The following is a 16635-nucleotide window of genomic DNA, read 5'->3' as shown; positions in this document are numbered from 1 at the left end:
CGACAGAAATCTTGCAGTCATCAGAACAGGCCTTGTGACCAGATAATGTCGATGTCCACAGTGGAGTCTCTGTCTGCCTGTTTATTTCTGTCTCTAGATTTAATTGGGCGGCTAATCTAAAAGAGGCTTACTCATCAAATTGAAATTTATCGCCTCTTTCAAATCCACAAAAGATGACCAAACCTCATGTAGCAGATGTTCCTGAATGGAGGTCTTTAAGGAGATTTTAACTAAAGTTTTCCACATTTTTTAAACATCAGTTCAGGTGTCATGGGGTCACTATTGCTTTAGCTTGAAATTGAGGAGAATGAAAGACCCACAGCAGGCGGTATAGGACACTCCAATTATTTTGGGCCTTTGTCGTCTATTTGGAGTTGGAGGTGATACACTCTTCAGGGGTGGACTTCTTTTATTTCAGTTGTGCTGTTGCTCATTCATTGAATTCTGGCAATTCATTTGCCTTGCATTTCTCAAGAAGCCAAAGGTCAAGAGGTTCGGGGCACTGGATCTCACATGGCAGCATGCCACAAGGTCAACAAACCACCTATTGCTTTCCCAAAAAGGCTGCAGGGACTTCAAGAAAAGGCAGCAGAATCTTGGAGAAAAGACTTTAAGGCTGACAACTGTGCAGCACTGGAAAGTTAAGTGCTCCAAAGAAGAACATGAATTCCTGGCTCTACTAGAACAAAACAGGCTTGCATCATTGACACAGCTACAGAACACAATGGATAGATGGATACACATTGACTTTGCCAGGCTGCGCTCGCATTTTGTTTGCATCATGTCCCCTGAAGTGCCTGAAGTTTTCACCAACTGTTCATTATGTCTCGTTAACAAGATAAAGAGCTGCATGCCAAGCTAGATGTGAAGCTGGGAAAACAGAAGACCCTGATTGATTCAATGAAACTATCAGCACTGCGTGGGGCGCATTAGCGCAGGGTAAGTGGTTGTGACAGCTCCCGTGTTATCTGCACCCAACAGGAAGTGACAGTTCTACCATGCACCCATAAAGCAGGCATCTGATTGTCTACTGCAATTACATGACTGAAGCAAAACAGGAAGAGGGAAAAAGTTACGCGGTGGTAACGCATCCACATGCAATTAATAGCTTTACTTCAGAACGGCGAGAAGCAAATTTAGGTGGAAATGCTCCACTTGAGGCAGTGTAATTGTCAAAAACATTTGTGAGTCTGCGAATTAATGTCTTAGAGGCAAAAGCGTTTTACAGATGCAGCTACGCAAATGATCATGGAACGAGGTATTCTGAGCTAAACACTAACTTCAAAGGCCTGTCACTCTTACTTAGTGATTGAAATATGCAATGGTTCAGAAAAGAGAGTCGAGCGTTGCCTTTGTATTACCCTCTTATGTATAAGATGGGTCTTGCAATAAGACGGAAGGATCGCAGGTGTGGGTCTGTGCCCAGAGTCTTCAAGAAGCTCCTTGCTCACTTCATCAATCACAGAAAGCATCTGATTTTAAAGGTGCTAAAGTACATGTGTGTGACCCCAGGCACCGTGATGGCACCTTAACACTGACACGGATGACAGAATTTTCCAGAAATAGACTCTCTGCTGCACGGAACCCTGTCCCAGCTGCACAAAATGCACTCCTGAGAGGGAGATGTGGGCCTTGTGCACCATGTGTGCATTGAGACTTTCATTTAAGGGGTTATGGATTTGGCTTGAGGGGTTTGGGGGGGGGTGGGAGTTAAAGACATGAAAATGTCCTCCTGGATCTCGAGAGATTATGGGCCAAGCATAGAAGGTGCATAGGCACCTATTATAACTGTTCTTTAGTAAGGGAGTCTATGCTACCCCCTAGAGCTGTTTCGTAACATGTTTTGTGAGATCTGGCACTTGTATTGAAGAATGACTACCATGCTAAATTTGGGATGTGTCTTTTTATATCCTTCTAGCACCTCTAAGGTTCTCATCTAGTAGACTGTAGCATACTCATGAGCACAGGGGAGAAGTGGCCCAACCCTAATAATTTTGTCCCATGCACGCCCAATGAAGTTTACTGATGGCCCAGGTAGAACATGAACAAATTTGAAGGTAAGAATGCCAAATGAGGCTATGTTTTTATAAACATGGTTATTATCATTTTGACCAAGCCCTGAGATTTTCTGTGCAGTTTAGGAACAGCGCCACATACTGGTTGAGAAAAAAAATCATATTAATTACTGTGTGGAATACAATGATCCCCAGGTCTGCTTCTGTGCATCAAATCTGCTTATAACATTTGAGTACATTTGTACTTTTGCTATTTTTGGAGTTACACATAGTGTTTCCGTGCTTTGGCCCCATAATTGCTGTTTGTTTTATAGTCTGTATTGTTTTTGTTAATTCAATGTTTCCTCTATCATAGGACTATATCTGTGTTGGAGGAAAGTTGTAAAATTTGATACACTGATTAGGAGGGGACTGAATATTCTCTTGAGCGGTATGGGGATCAGCTTGTCAAAATCTCTATTGCAACCATTAGCTCAGAATTAAGGTCCTTGCACACTGTGTGTGAAATTTTCAAATGTGTTTTTCAGTTTTTTTTTCTTCCCATATTCATCATCCTTTCCTATCAAAATGCTTTCTGTGCATGCAAAAACACAGAAAATCAAACCTGGTCCAATTTTTTTTGTGACAGACTAAAGTTTTGGACGAGAATTTTGGACTCAGTGTGCAAAGACCTTTAGTCTTTTCTTTTAAACTGTGGTTGCAATTGAACTAAATTAAAATGAGAGAACAAATTAAAATGTGCCCACAAACTAATAGGCTGTGGGAATGTATTCTTAATTAGTGGCCATGGTAGCCTATCTGTTTTATGTTCTGCATGTTTTGTGCAGGGCCCTGTATTTTTGGAATCATTTAGATGTGAAAAATATGATCACAAGTTGATCTAATACATTTTAATGTGTATGGTTCGCACAAGTGGCAACTTGTTGCCCCTATTTGCATAATTTCTACTGTTCCAACTAATCAAATCAAACAGTATGACCTGATATCAGGGCTCAATTTACAGTCCAAAAAAAAAAAAACGTTGAAATTGCACCTCTTCTGTTATCTTCACAAACAAGAGGGTATCTTATCTCTTCTATACACCACCTCCTCTGGTTGCCCCCATTGCCCCACAGGTCTTGCCAGGGAACTTTAGTAAGACCTCCTGTGTTAATGTCTTCTGATAGGATATCTCGAGGGTGCTGTGAGAAGTGATACTAAAAGTAATTCCAACTGAAATGGCACGACAAAGAGAATACTTTTTATGAGCTCCTCAGAGCTCCAGAGGCGTCAGGATGATAGACTGGATTCCAGCCTGCAGTTGTTTATCTGGGTTCATGTGTCAGGGGCAGTGCAGTGCCCTCAGCTACCCTCCTAATGGCCACTGGTCAGAAAACACTCAAATAACATCTCATTAGCATATCTTCTGTTTAAATCTGCATATTTGTCACACCGGTTGTGAATTTTTAATTCGTGCTTCATTATAATGCAGGTTTTAATTCATCCTGACTAATTTATTTAAACCTGGAGTGAAATTAAGAGTTTTTCTCAAAGCCACAATTTTACTTTTTCTCATCATAGACACAGAAATCATGTAGATTTGACAAAACAAATAAACACCAGTTGATGTTATTAAAAGTGATGAAACCTAACCATTTACTACTTAATGTAATTCATTTAAATCCAGAGCATACTTAATAAAGCTACATGTATTTCACTTGCCAAAATATTTGACATAATCTGGCTAATTATATCTATTTTGTATATCAAGATATAAATATTTCACAAATATTAAAATGTGATTGTTAAATCATTATTAAATATGAAATGCTTTATTAATATATATATATATATATATCCAACTCATTTTGAATGAAAAATGAATTAAACTCTATATTAGTAACAGTTTGGTATTTTTTTATATGTTGCATGTTTATTATGTGTTCATTTAATTTCAGTATTATTGTGTTTGTCTACATTTTATTGGCTTCCTTAATCTCTAGATATAAATATCGGCCATTAGTATTCAAGAACACAAATTGTTGCTGATACTTCAGATCAGTGATAAAGAGTCATACTGTGTGTCTGTTGAACAGATAATTAGCTGCCCAGAACGTCTTTCCATCTCTGTGTAAGATGTTTTCAGTGGGAATACAGCGGCCACATCAGCGGCTGGCAGTCAGACGGCCCGTCTCTAATGGATTAACCTTGACAGGACATGCTTATGAACCAGAAATGTACCTTTTAGTCCTGCATGACTGTGTCCCTGCTGCACGGCCTTCACTGCTCACTGGCTGCGTGTATGTCTGCGGGCATGAGGCTGTGGCTCTCAACATACATCCGCCAAATACAAGCTCTGACCAATCAAACCCCTACCCTACGATATTCAATAACAAGACTACCTGAAGACCAGACAGAACAGACATTAACACTATAATTATTTGTAGCTCTCTATGATTTTTATACTTCTTTTTTTTTTTATTCAACTGGGGCCATTTTTTAAGTCTCATTCTGCATGCATACTATTTAATTACTATATTTATTACAATAACTGGCTAATTAGTACGTTCTAAGCCAATCCTAAACTTAATCTATGTAGTTACTTTTTCAGCACTTTTTGGAGTAAGTGCACAAACTGTAAAATAAAGTGCATCTGGAGTTCTGAAATTTCATAGAGACTTGGAATATGGCTTTATTACTTATCAGTGCAACTCTCTGCAGCCACATGGTTTTCTGATACTAACCACCATCACAGGGAGCTCCACTGTGGGTCAAGTGTGACTCACGCTTGCCATGACTATAGGACACACATGCATATTTGTGCATTTCGTCATGACAGAATTTAACAAGAATATATGATCGCTTATGGGTTCAGAAAACTTCCAATGCATTTAATTTTTTCATTCCTTAAGGAGAACACCTTTGCAACAAAGTCAAAACACCCTAGATTATGGTAACGTGTTCTGCATGGGCAAGCACACTCATTTCAGAAAATTATGTAAACATTTATTTATATAACAATATACTGATTCAACCTTTTCTGACACCTTCCTTCTCCCTTTTCTCATCACGTCAGCTTAGAGATGTGTTAATTTTTTTTTCTATAAAAATGAACAAAATATTTGTAAAGTGGGAATTTATTAGGTCTTTCATTTTAAAGGTTGATCAGTAGGATTGGCACATAAACCATGATGCATGGTTCAAGTAAGATCCCAATACAACGGCATCCATTTATGATTTTAATAAATATTGTAGCACATTATATTATAATATACTACACACAGAGGTGAACATAGTTCACATAACTGTTTGCACTTACACATAAATAGTTAGCACTTATTGCAAATAGCTTCTGCCAAAAAGTAAATCAGACAAATTAGTACCAGTCTCGTTATTAAAATCTAAATGCTGCTGAAGGTTTTCTCAAAACTTATTTCTGAGACATTTTTAGTGTTTTGGTGATTTTTACTGCATGTATTAAGCCAGTAACCACTAATGTTTCTCAACCAAATTTTACAATATTTGTCTTATTTTTTTTAAATAGGAGCTTTAAGGAGCTTAATTTTTCTTAAATAGATTTATTTATTTTTGAAAAGTATGCTTTGCAGACTGACTTTGTTACATTCTGTTATCATATAACTTCTTGAAAGCTGCAAGGTTTTATCAGGAAAATGACTATTCAAATTAAATATAAGAAAATAGCACTTGATTGCTGTTACTGTATATGCTGTCATAAAATGCAGTGACATTCAAACATTTTAACTGTGACCTAGGTGTCCAAATTCTTCTTACTGTATGTTGCTCATGTCAATGGGGGGGGGGGGGATTCAAGATTCAAGAGTTTTATTTGTCACATACACAATTATACAGAGTATAACCAGCAGTGAAATGTAGGATATGTGAGAGCAATAACAAAAAAAAATACTTAATTGCCATACTATGACATTAGTTACATCTGATTTTAGAAACGCCAACAGTGCCTTGAGAAATGTGCAGCGCTGTAGGGTTCAGGAGAGGAAGTGTTCACTTTCCACTCAGAGGAAGACCTGTGGGCCATCTGGATCCATGACTGAGGATGCTTCGTCCTGTTCAGCCCTTCAGTTATTCAGCTCAAGGGAATCATATCCTACGATGAGCCATCATCCGCTTGTTAGAGACTCACTTGTAGAGCTTCATTTTTCAGGCTATATTTAAGCGCACATGACAAACTGCTGATTCTTGGCCCTTTGAAAAACACACGCTCGAGGCTGGCATGAAATCGACATTTGCACCCGTCTGCAGGGCGTGAGGACACGGGACAAAGCTGGCGTTATTGCGCTGTGGCATAATCTCTTGTTCTCCTCATCACTCTCCTTAACTCCCCTCATCATTGCCACAGTTGTTATTGGGCCTCAACGCTTCCATTCCTGAGCTTAAAGTGTTTGAACTGGAAGAGCTGTGGCCCCTGAGGGCCCGAACTGCTCCATAATCAAAGATATTTGGGATGAGTTTGCTGCGGGTGGAAAGGTTATAGCTGTATTTTATGGCGCTAACTCGACACGCCAGCACAATGAAGCTACTGTCACCCATATCAGCTCTGAGACACAGCCAAGATGTATATAACTGCAATATTCCTGTTTACTGATTGATTTTGCTTTGTGATTTTTATTTCTTCACCTCTCATCTTGTGACTGACCTACCAGGACTCTTTTGCCACAGCCACACACTCACAAATAAACATGTGGCATTCTCTTGGTGCTTGATAACAACACTGTAAAAAATGATCGTGATTTTAACGGTAAAAAACTGTGAAAATGCTACGGTAAAAACCTGTTACATGGTTAACGGAAAGTTCCTGTAAAATTTACAGGGAAAAACCGTAAACTGAAGTTCCCAGAATTCCCTGCGTTCCATTTCAATGCGTTTGAATTTGACGTTTTTTCTTTGAAATAACTATGTTTCTTCTTAGTTTTTTCTTATCAGTTATGTTTATTAGGGTTGAATGTTACATCTAATGTTGTTAAATTAATGTTTATAGCATATTTCAGTTTAAGGAGTCTCACCATGATGGTGTTTAGTGCTTGTGTGAATGACACTGTGCACCTTCTGTAAATTCTATTGTTTAAAGGTTGCTTGTGATGGGCTTTGGCTCATCATGTGACTTTCTCATCATCACCTGCATTTGATGGTTATCAGTGTATTTCAAAGGAACAAAACAGATATCAGTACTTTAATAGGTTGGTATATTAAGATTATATCAGTAAAATAAATTACGGTGTTTAACTGTAAATTTAAGTTAAAACCGTAAAACCTAAAACGTTGCTACCGTATTTTTTTACGGTAGAATTCTGGCAACCACAGCTGCCAGTTTTTTACCGTAAATTTGACAGATTTTTTTTTACAGTGAAGGCCTTGACTTAATGTGGTAAGTTATTGTCTTTAATATAATTTCATGGAGTGTTTCTCTGTAAATAAACAGATGATTTGGGTCTGAAATGTATGAAAGGACAAAGAGAGGTGTCATAACTCACCCAAACTAGAGCTGTTTCTCTCATTTTTTGTGAATGAAGGCAAAGAGTTTGGGTGCCCAGTCTTGACTTTTACTTAATATCCAAAAAAACTTAAGAAATTCATACACAATATATTTACAGTGCCTTCCACACTTATTTGCAAGGCATGTAAATATGAGCAAAATGGACTGTGAAAAAATTGTCAATAAAACAATTGTTAATTGGCCATAAAATAAAAAGTGTTTGCTCATTTATGTTTTTTACGTTACTGACATTGTACTGTAGCTAGGTGCCACTGACACAAACTGAGCAATGGCACTGGTGTGTGTATAATAATGGAAAACTACAATTTAGAATTTTAGGTCTACATGACATAGCTGGTGTGTGACTTCTTTCAGTCACTCATCCAAAATATTCCTAAAAATGCAACTTTAAATTGAAGCTAAATCATTTTTAAATTTATTATATTTATGGTGTAATTTAAAATATATATTTATGCTGGCACCCATAGAAATTCTCCTAAAAAGTGAAAACAAATTCAGTATATTCCCACTATTTCACATGAGTGACACAAGGGGAAACCCATGATCTTCAGTTTCACTCGGCACAAATATGGGCCGAATTTCTATAGCCCTTTATCACTATGGGAAAACCCGAGAACACAACAAAGATGTGTGACAAAATGTTGTTGAGCTGCACAAAACAGGAATTAGCTATACTAAAATCACTAAACAACTGTAAAATGTCCATTTGTACTATCAGGGCAATACTTATATCATCTTGAGATGATGTTCAGAACTAGAGAATTTGTCATCATTGTCCTCACACACACACACATTGAGTTGGATCATTTAATCGGCTGCTTAAGGATCACATCTAAATAACTGCAGACGCTAGTTGGGTCTACATAACCATAATTTGTTTGGAAAAGCCTTTGACATCAAAGAACAAAAACTCAAGTGTACATTTTCCCAAGTTACTGGATCTTTCTATGCTGGGTTCCATGGTTAAACAAGACCAACATAGAGAAACAAGCATTGTTTTTGGTATAAAATCATATAAATACTGATCATATGTAATGTGGTGCGATAATATACAAATTGGTCTCAACCTCAATTTGTATATTATCGCACCAAAAACATTTTAATAGAGAAGCGTTATTATTTGTTTGTTTGTTTGTTGGCTTTTTATATTATAATTAAATTGGGGCTGAACAATTTTTTTACTGCTTTAGTGTTAGAAGCAATAATTACAACTGGTAGTTTGTAAGACTCCTAATGACACAACACAAATCTATCTGACCAGGATCTTTATTTTCTGCTGGGTGTATGTGTGTTTGTGTTTGCATAAATTTTGCAATTCATTCCCTTCCAGATTTCCCTCAAGAGGTTCAAATTTTATTGGCATCATAAAGGGATTTTGCCAGACCATTAATAACATGTCCTGAAGATTTAAAAATGTTGCGGTTTGTTACGTGGGAAAAGAAAGAAACTTTGCTTTGTGTGGAATGAGGGCATGAGGTCAAGAGCTGTAGTTGTGTTCTCACTTTCAAAATTTGTGTTTCTATTTGTGTAGTTTTCTGTAATGCAATGTTTAATTATGCTATCTCACTCTCTCAGGTGATATAATTTGTTATATTGCTATATTCAAGTGCTGAGAAATTCCTATCAGCTCCCAAACATTTTAGAATTAAGAATCAGTCACATTAAGACAATTTTTGCAGGTCAGTTTTCTGTTGGCATTAGTGTATCAATTTATTAAACACAGCTCACACACACTTTCAAACCAAGCAGCATTCTGGTAAATCCATGAGACCAATCCGTGTGAAAATCATTCCCCTTATTCCTAGTGAAATTACTGGATTTTGTCCACAAAAGTACTGTATGTCTGTACGCACACTCTCTCATGCTGGTATGAACGTTTGCCTTTCTTTCTACTGAACATGTGTATGTGGTATTTTTTTACCGTTTCATTATGTTATATATTTTAAATTTATAAGCAGAGGAGGCAACCGCGAATTAAAGCACTTTATAGTGGCCCCTGTTGAGTATGTGGGGACACATCGCTTCCATCTTTCCAGATCTGTGAGTTAATTTGACAGCTCACGGGGTGTTGTGGAGTCTCCTCTGTGAGACAGGTACCCTAGGGCGAGCCAGCTGGATTGTGGATGCTTACAGATTTGGCTGCAGCTTCCTGCTGGGTGTCATCTGTCTGCGCGCTCTGCCGCTGCATGGCTAGATTTTTTTTCCCATCCTCCTGACATCATGTGGCTGAGCAGTTTGTGCCTGGCAGGGTTTGTCTTTCCAGGTCTGCCATCAAACTCAGCCAGCGAGGTCCTAATCCGGCACGGCACCGCTCCCAACGCCTGCACCCCTGGGCACCCCCGGCATCCCGCGTAGGAAACCGTAGGCCGCTAAAACTTCCACAAGCGTCAGAGGAGATCGCTGCACTCCTACACGCGGTTGCGGAGGGGAGGAGAGAGGTGGCAGGGGGAGCCGCTGCCAGCGGACTTGTTTTGCTCACACACGGAGAATGTCCCCACTTCCACCGTCAGCCTGTCACTTCGATTGCGCGCTTCCACAGGTTCAGGCATCTCTCTGCCTGTTGCCGGCAGTTTGACTCGGACACCGACGCAAATCCGCAGGGGGAAGTGACAGCGACGAGTCCGTGCACACTCACGCGCCCATCCGTATTCTCTGGCCCTCAGATCTGCCGTGAACATTAACTGTGAAAGACACAACGATTCCACCCAAAGAGCTTTACAGTTTAGCATTGCCAGACAGGCCTGACAGGGTTGCTGGGGTTTCCAGAAAAGCACATGATGATAAGTGCATATGTTGATTCTCAGACTACAGGAGGGGTCCGGTGGACTCCGTTCAGCCCCCGAGAGAACGCACAGACAAACGCTGACACCGGCCGTGACGGGCTGTTTTCCTCTCTGTGCTGCTGGACTCTCAGGGGGTAAAACGGTACCAGGATTGGTGACCTGCTCTTATGCCCAGGGTTGGATCTGACTGACGGAGAGAGAGGCAAAGCAAGAGAGTCGGGCAGGTTGGTCAGCCCCAGGATGAGAGCTCTCGCCAGGGCTTCGGGTCACAAGAGATCCTCCACCTGTTCCGTGCCACCACCAGCCTGCCGAGTCCCTGCAGCCACCTCCGCGGCGAGAAAAGGAAGATAAAAGACAGTGAGAGCGAGTAAACAGGAGAGGGAGAGAGAGAAAGCCATTCACTATAAAATAATGATACCCATTGGGTAATGTGAGCTCCGTGGCCTGAGATGGCAAGGAGGGGGAAACATGTGTGAGTGAGTGAGTGAGTGTGTGTGTTTGAGTTAACCCTTGTGGGTATGTTTTGTAAAGCTTATCTCAGACCTCCTTCTAAACACTGTGTTCGCTAACCGCTTCAGGAGTCAAGAGCTCATCTACAGTCAACGCACCAAACAAGACCTGCACATTATTCAATTCAATTTTTGTGAAAGCCAATCATATACTTGAAAATATTTGTCATGTTTACACGTTCTATAATATTAAATATTGATTTGATTAAACCTAAGGGTCAGTTGCCTGGATAGACTAAAAACTTAAAGCAAGACAGGCACCACTGTTTTTTCATGCACTGGTCACTTTTAAGATTTTGGGCTATTTTTCTTCCATAACAGGTTTTCTTTCAGACTAATGAAAAGAAAACAACCAAAATACACATTTAAGTGTTAATTTTATTACACTTTATCTGCCTGTGTCTATAGATTGCAATAAATCTATTTAAAGGCCATTTTCTCAAAATGAGCAATTATTTATTTCAGTAGCACTTACATATACCAAACGTTCCAATATTAATATTATCTATATTCTAAAGGGTTTGAATTTAGATGTAAACATATGGAAAATCTGAAAATATATTTGTAAGTCGGAATACACACATACAAATCTGAATATATAAATGTTGATAATTAGTGCTGTCAAAAGATTAATCGCATCCAAAATAAAGTTTTTGTTTACATAATATATGTGTGTACGCTGTATATTTATTATGTATAAATACACACACATCCATGTATATATTTAAGAAAAGTGTTCATAAATATATACGTGAATACATGCAAATATTTTGAAAATATATACTGTATGTGTGTGTATTTATATAGGCTATACATAATAAATATACACAGTACACGCACATCGATTATGTAAACAAAAATGTTTACTTTGGATGCGATTAATCGCAATTAATCGTTTGACAGCACTACTGATAATATATCATTCACCTGATATATATTTAACTTTTTTCTTATACTGAAAACTAAAATCAATGTTAACATAGCCATCTTTTTTTTCCTCTAAGTGGATTCTACATATTTCATGATTTAATGCAAATTGCATACATCATTTTGTCATAACACTACACACTCATTTCTCTAATCCAAGGATCAAGCTTTCAAAACATTAGCACAGACATCGACAGTAAAGCTGTGCTCTCAAATGTTCATGGCATGTTGTCAGATGGCATCATATTGAGTTCCGCTGGGTTTGCAATACACACAGCACAGAAAATGCAATTTACTACATTATTCACACAACTATCGTGATTTTGCTGTGTGTAAAAAGGTCCTCAGTTAAAAACCAGATCTGGGGACCCTGGAGAAGGACTGGAGAAAGATCAAGAGATGAGATGAGACACACTCGAATTGACTGTATTATTTATCACGGTCTCTCACTGGGGAACTGGACACTGGACAGTGAGTAACTACTTAATGTGAACAAATCTACAGTGGGTTAAATGTCAAAGCTAATGGTGAATAAAAGTCAGAATGTCTCATGTGAGAGTGTTACAATCAAAGCTGATGGACAACAAGGTTAAGGCTGTTACTTGGAGAACTATTTGGAGTTAATCAAGAAAGCAAGTGATTTGCTTTGCATTTAAAGTATACATTTTACTTGTCTTTGCATTCCCCATGACCTTTAAATTGCTAGAGTTTGAGCAACAGGAATGATTTGAACTACAGTATGTTTGAAACATACTGTACACACACAACAAGAGATTCTGTAAGACCCCAAACAGTAAGAAATGAATGTCAGTCTCTACAATTGTAAATGTAGAGATCACGTATTCATGAAGCTCAGCATTAATTCCAATAGAGAGGATGATTCTCAGAGACATATTCTCATTACAGCAATAACAGTCCCATCCTCTTCTCACACTCAGCGTACTGAACCAACAGTATACTATTTATAGGCTCATTAAAAAGAGAATATTATATCCCTATGATTTTCTGTTTCTTACTTCTACTCTTTTTTGTTACTAAAGATGTAAAAGTTATTTTTTAATAAAACGCAATATTATAAAAATGACACAAAATAAGTGCATGCATTAACTAAAAAGAAATTGGATTATTAGTATGTCAATGTGTGTTTTAAATAAAAGGCAGAAGGAGTGCTATGAGAGGCTGAATCAGTAATATCATGATGCATTTATTAAATTCAGCTGCATAAGACTTTTCTGTGTTAAAAATTTCAGACGTGCATAAGTGTGCATAAATAGGTAACACTTTACAGTAAGTCTTATTAGTTTTGCATTAGTTAATGCATTAACTATAAACTAACAATGAATTTACAGAATTTATTAACCATTAGCTGAAATAATTAAATGTTGTGTAAGTATTATTCACTGTAAGCTCATTTTGTGGTTAACTAATGTAAAAAAAAGGCTTAGAAACAAATTTCACTCAGAAATCGCTCGTACATTTTGCAAATAATTACAAAGAAATGGCAAGTATCAGTCTGAATTAAACATGAAATTTTGATGAATATGACTGAAATAGTATTTTCTTGTAAAACATGCTCCAATTTATTTTTATTTTCAACTCAGAAGGTGTTTTTTTTTGTGATAATATGATACAGAGTGTTCATTAGTTATTAAAGTTATTTATCGCTCATGGTTTAGCTACCAGGTCACACAACTAAAGTACTCAAAATCATGTCTCCATCTGAGCTTTAGAAGATTTCTCATAGCTAAAGTAATACTTTGTCTCCATCTAGTGCCAGTTTACCTTTGTGATTTATTTTATTTTTTAAAATAAAGGAGAGCTTTAACATAAAATAATATAGAAATATAAATAAACAAATATGTGTCAGATTTTTTTATATAGTAGGTAGATAAAACACTTCCTGTAATGTGAGGATTTTGATACAGGAGCTTGTATAAAAAGTTTTCTTGAAACCTAATTAAAGATCCATAGAATGCAACTCACAATGGACATTTGATGTTCTTATGCACAGATTGAATGATTAACAATAAGTATGTTCAGCACTCATATGCAGGGACAGAAAGAACAGCTGCTTAATTTCACAAAACTAGAGTGTACTTACAGAGTATTGGGCTTGAAGACTGGAATTAATGGCTGGGCTGCCGCTGCAAAATCACTTGTATTTAAGGCAATAGTACAAAGAAACATAATGCAAGAAACACAACCTGGAAAAAGTAATATGTTCTGATGAATTATCACACACCCTGCTTTGTAAAACAGAAAGCAGTCCAGACTGATTGATCACAGGCCAGCGCTGCAGGGAGAAATCAGATACTTCATGTGGGAATTCGATGAAGGTCTGGTTTTATTATATAACCTTTTATTCTGACACTTGCTATTAAAATTAATAAATAAAATGCTGTAATAAAGTGTATGGCTGTGTCAAAATTCCCATAATTTCAGAGTATGTATTGAATTCAATGAACTTCTCAACTCTTGTGCCTTCTGCCAAACCTTAATGTCTGTTGGCAACTATTAACGCATTAGCAAATCTCTACATTCAGTCTATCATGTCAAGTTCTACCTCTTCAATCTAAAAGGTATTTGGTTCTATAACACAAAAAGAGTAAATGAAATAATACAAATAGCAGAATGATAAATATTGTTGTAAATGTTGTATAGATTTCTATGCATTTCTATTTACAACCTGAATTCTGGACATTTTGGGAAGTTTTTTTCAATTTTAATAAAATGAAAACTAAAAGATTTTCATATCACATGAGCCAAGATTTTATTCACAATAAAACATAGAAAACATAACAAATGTTTAAACTGAGAAATTTTACACTTTTATCCACTAAATGAGCTCATTTCAAATTTGATCTTTGCTACAGGTCTCTAAATAATTGGCACGGGGGCAACAAAGGGCTGAAAAAGCAAGAAATTTTGAAAAGATTCAGCTGGGAGAACATCTAGCAACAAATTAAGTTAATTGACATTAGGTCTGTAACATGATTAGCTATAAAAGGGATGTCTTAGAGAGGCAGAGTCTCTCCGAAGTAAAGATGGGCAGAGGCTCTCCAATCTGTGAAAGAGTGCGTAAAAAGATTGTGGAATACTTTAAAAACAACATTCCTCAACGTCAAATTGCAAAGGCTTTGCAAATCTCATCATCTACAGTGCATAACATCATCAACAGATTCAGAGAAACTGGAGAAACCTCTGTGCATAAGGGACAAGGCTGAATACCATTCTTGGATGCCCGTGGTCTTTGGGCCCTCAGACGACACTGCATCACTCATCGGCATGATTCTGTCATTGACAATAATTGGGCCCAGGAATACTTCCAGAAACCACAATACTTCAGTAAACACAATCCACCGTGCCATCTGCAGATGCCAACTAAAGCTCTATCATGCAAAAAGGAAGCCATATGTGAACATGGTCCAGAAGCGCCATCGTGTCCTATGGGCCAAGGCTCATTTATAATGGACTGTTTCAAAGTGGAAAAGTGTTCTATGGTCAGACGAGTCCAAATTTGAGATTCTTGTTGGAAATCATGAACGCCGTGTCCTCCGGAGGGAGGAGGGAGACCTTCCAGCCTGTTATCAGCATTCAGTTCAAAAGCCAGCATCTCTGATGGTATGGGGGTGCATAAATGCATACGGTATGGGCAGCTTGCATGTTTTGGAAGGCTATGAATGCTGAAAGGTACATAAAGGTTTTAGAGCAACATATGCTCCCCTCCAGACGACGTCTATTTCAGCAGGACAATGCAAAACTACATATTGCAGCTATTACATCAGCATGGCTTCGTAGTAGAAGAGTCTGGGTGCTGAACTGGTCTGCCTGCAGTCCAGATCTTTCACCTATAGAGAACATTTGGCACACCATTAAACAAAAAATATGTCAAAGACGACCACAAACACTTTAGCAGCTGGAAACCTATATCAGGCAAGAATGGGACCAAATTCCATCACCAAAACACCAGAAACTCATAACCTCGATGTCCAGATGTCTTCAAACTGTTTTGAAAAGAAGAGGAGATGCTACACCACGGTAAACATGCCCCCGTCCCAACTATTTTGAGACCTGTAGCAGGCATCAAATTTGAAATGAGCGCATTTTGTGCATGAAATTGTAAAATTTCTCAGTTTAAACATTTATGTTATCTATGTTCTACTGTGAATAAAATATTAGCCCATGTGATTTTAAATTATTTTAGTTTTCATTTTATTCAAATTTAAAAAACGCCCCAACATTTCCGGAATTCAGGTTGTAATATCATTTTTGAATAATTAGCATAATAATAAAAGCTAGCATTAAAAACTAGTATAAGTTATTAATAATAGACTGCTATCACCGCAGATGAGTCTCAGTGTCCAGGGGGCCTGATCCAGTGTTGGGGAAATTTACTTTTAAAAGTAATGCATTACAATATTGCGTTACTCCCTAAAAAAGTAACTATTTACGTTACTTAGTAACTTTTTATGGAAAGTAATGTGTTATGTTACTTTTGCGTTACTTTCGCGTTACTTTTTAAATATGAACAGGGCTTGATTGTTTGTTTTTAATATAAAAAGTTCTATTTATAGCAAATGTAAAAGCCCTTTCACACCAAAAAGTGTAATGAATAAACCTCAGGCTGAAGGACTAACGTCTGTACAGTAGAATGCAACACTCTTTAACACTAAAACACAATGAAGCACAATTGTTATCTAAAGTCATTTTTGCTTATTAGGTTGAACTAGATCATCAAAGGTCAGCAGCAAAGACATTGGTTAATAAAATGGGATTAGATACATTTGTGTTATTTAACATATTTAATTATTGCAGGTTTGCGTCATATTCTGAGTTTGCATTTCACTGTTTTAATTAATTTTGATGAATACTGAATCTGTTTTTTTGTC

This window comes from Barbus barbus (genome assembly GCF_936440315.1).
Source record: "Barbus barbus genome assembly, chromosome: 46".
Classification (NCBI taxonomy): domain Eukaryota; kingdom Metazoa; phylum Chordata; class Actinopteri; order Cypriniformes; family Cyprinidae; genus Barbus; species Barbus barbus.
This window is presented reverse-complemented; position numbering follows the sequence as displayed.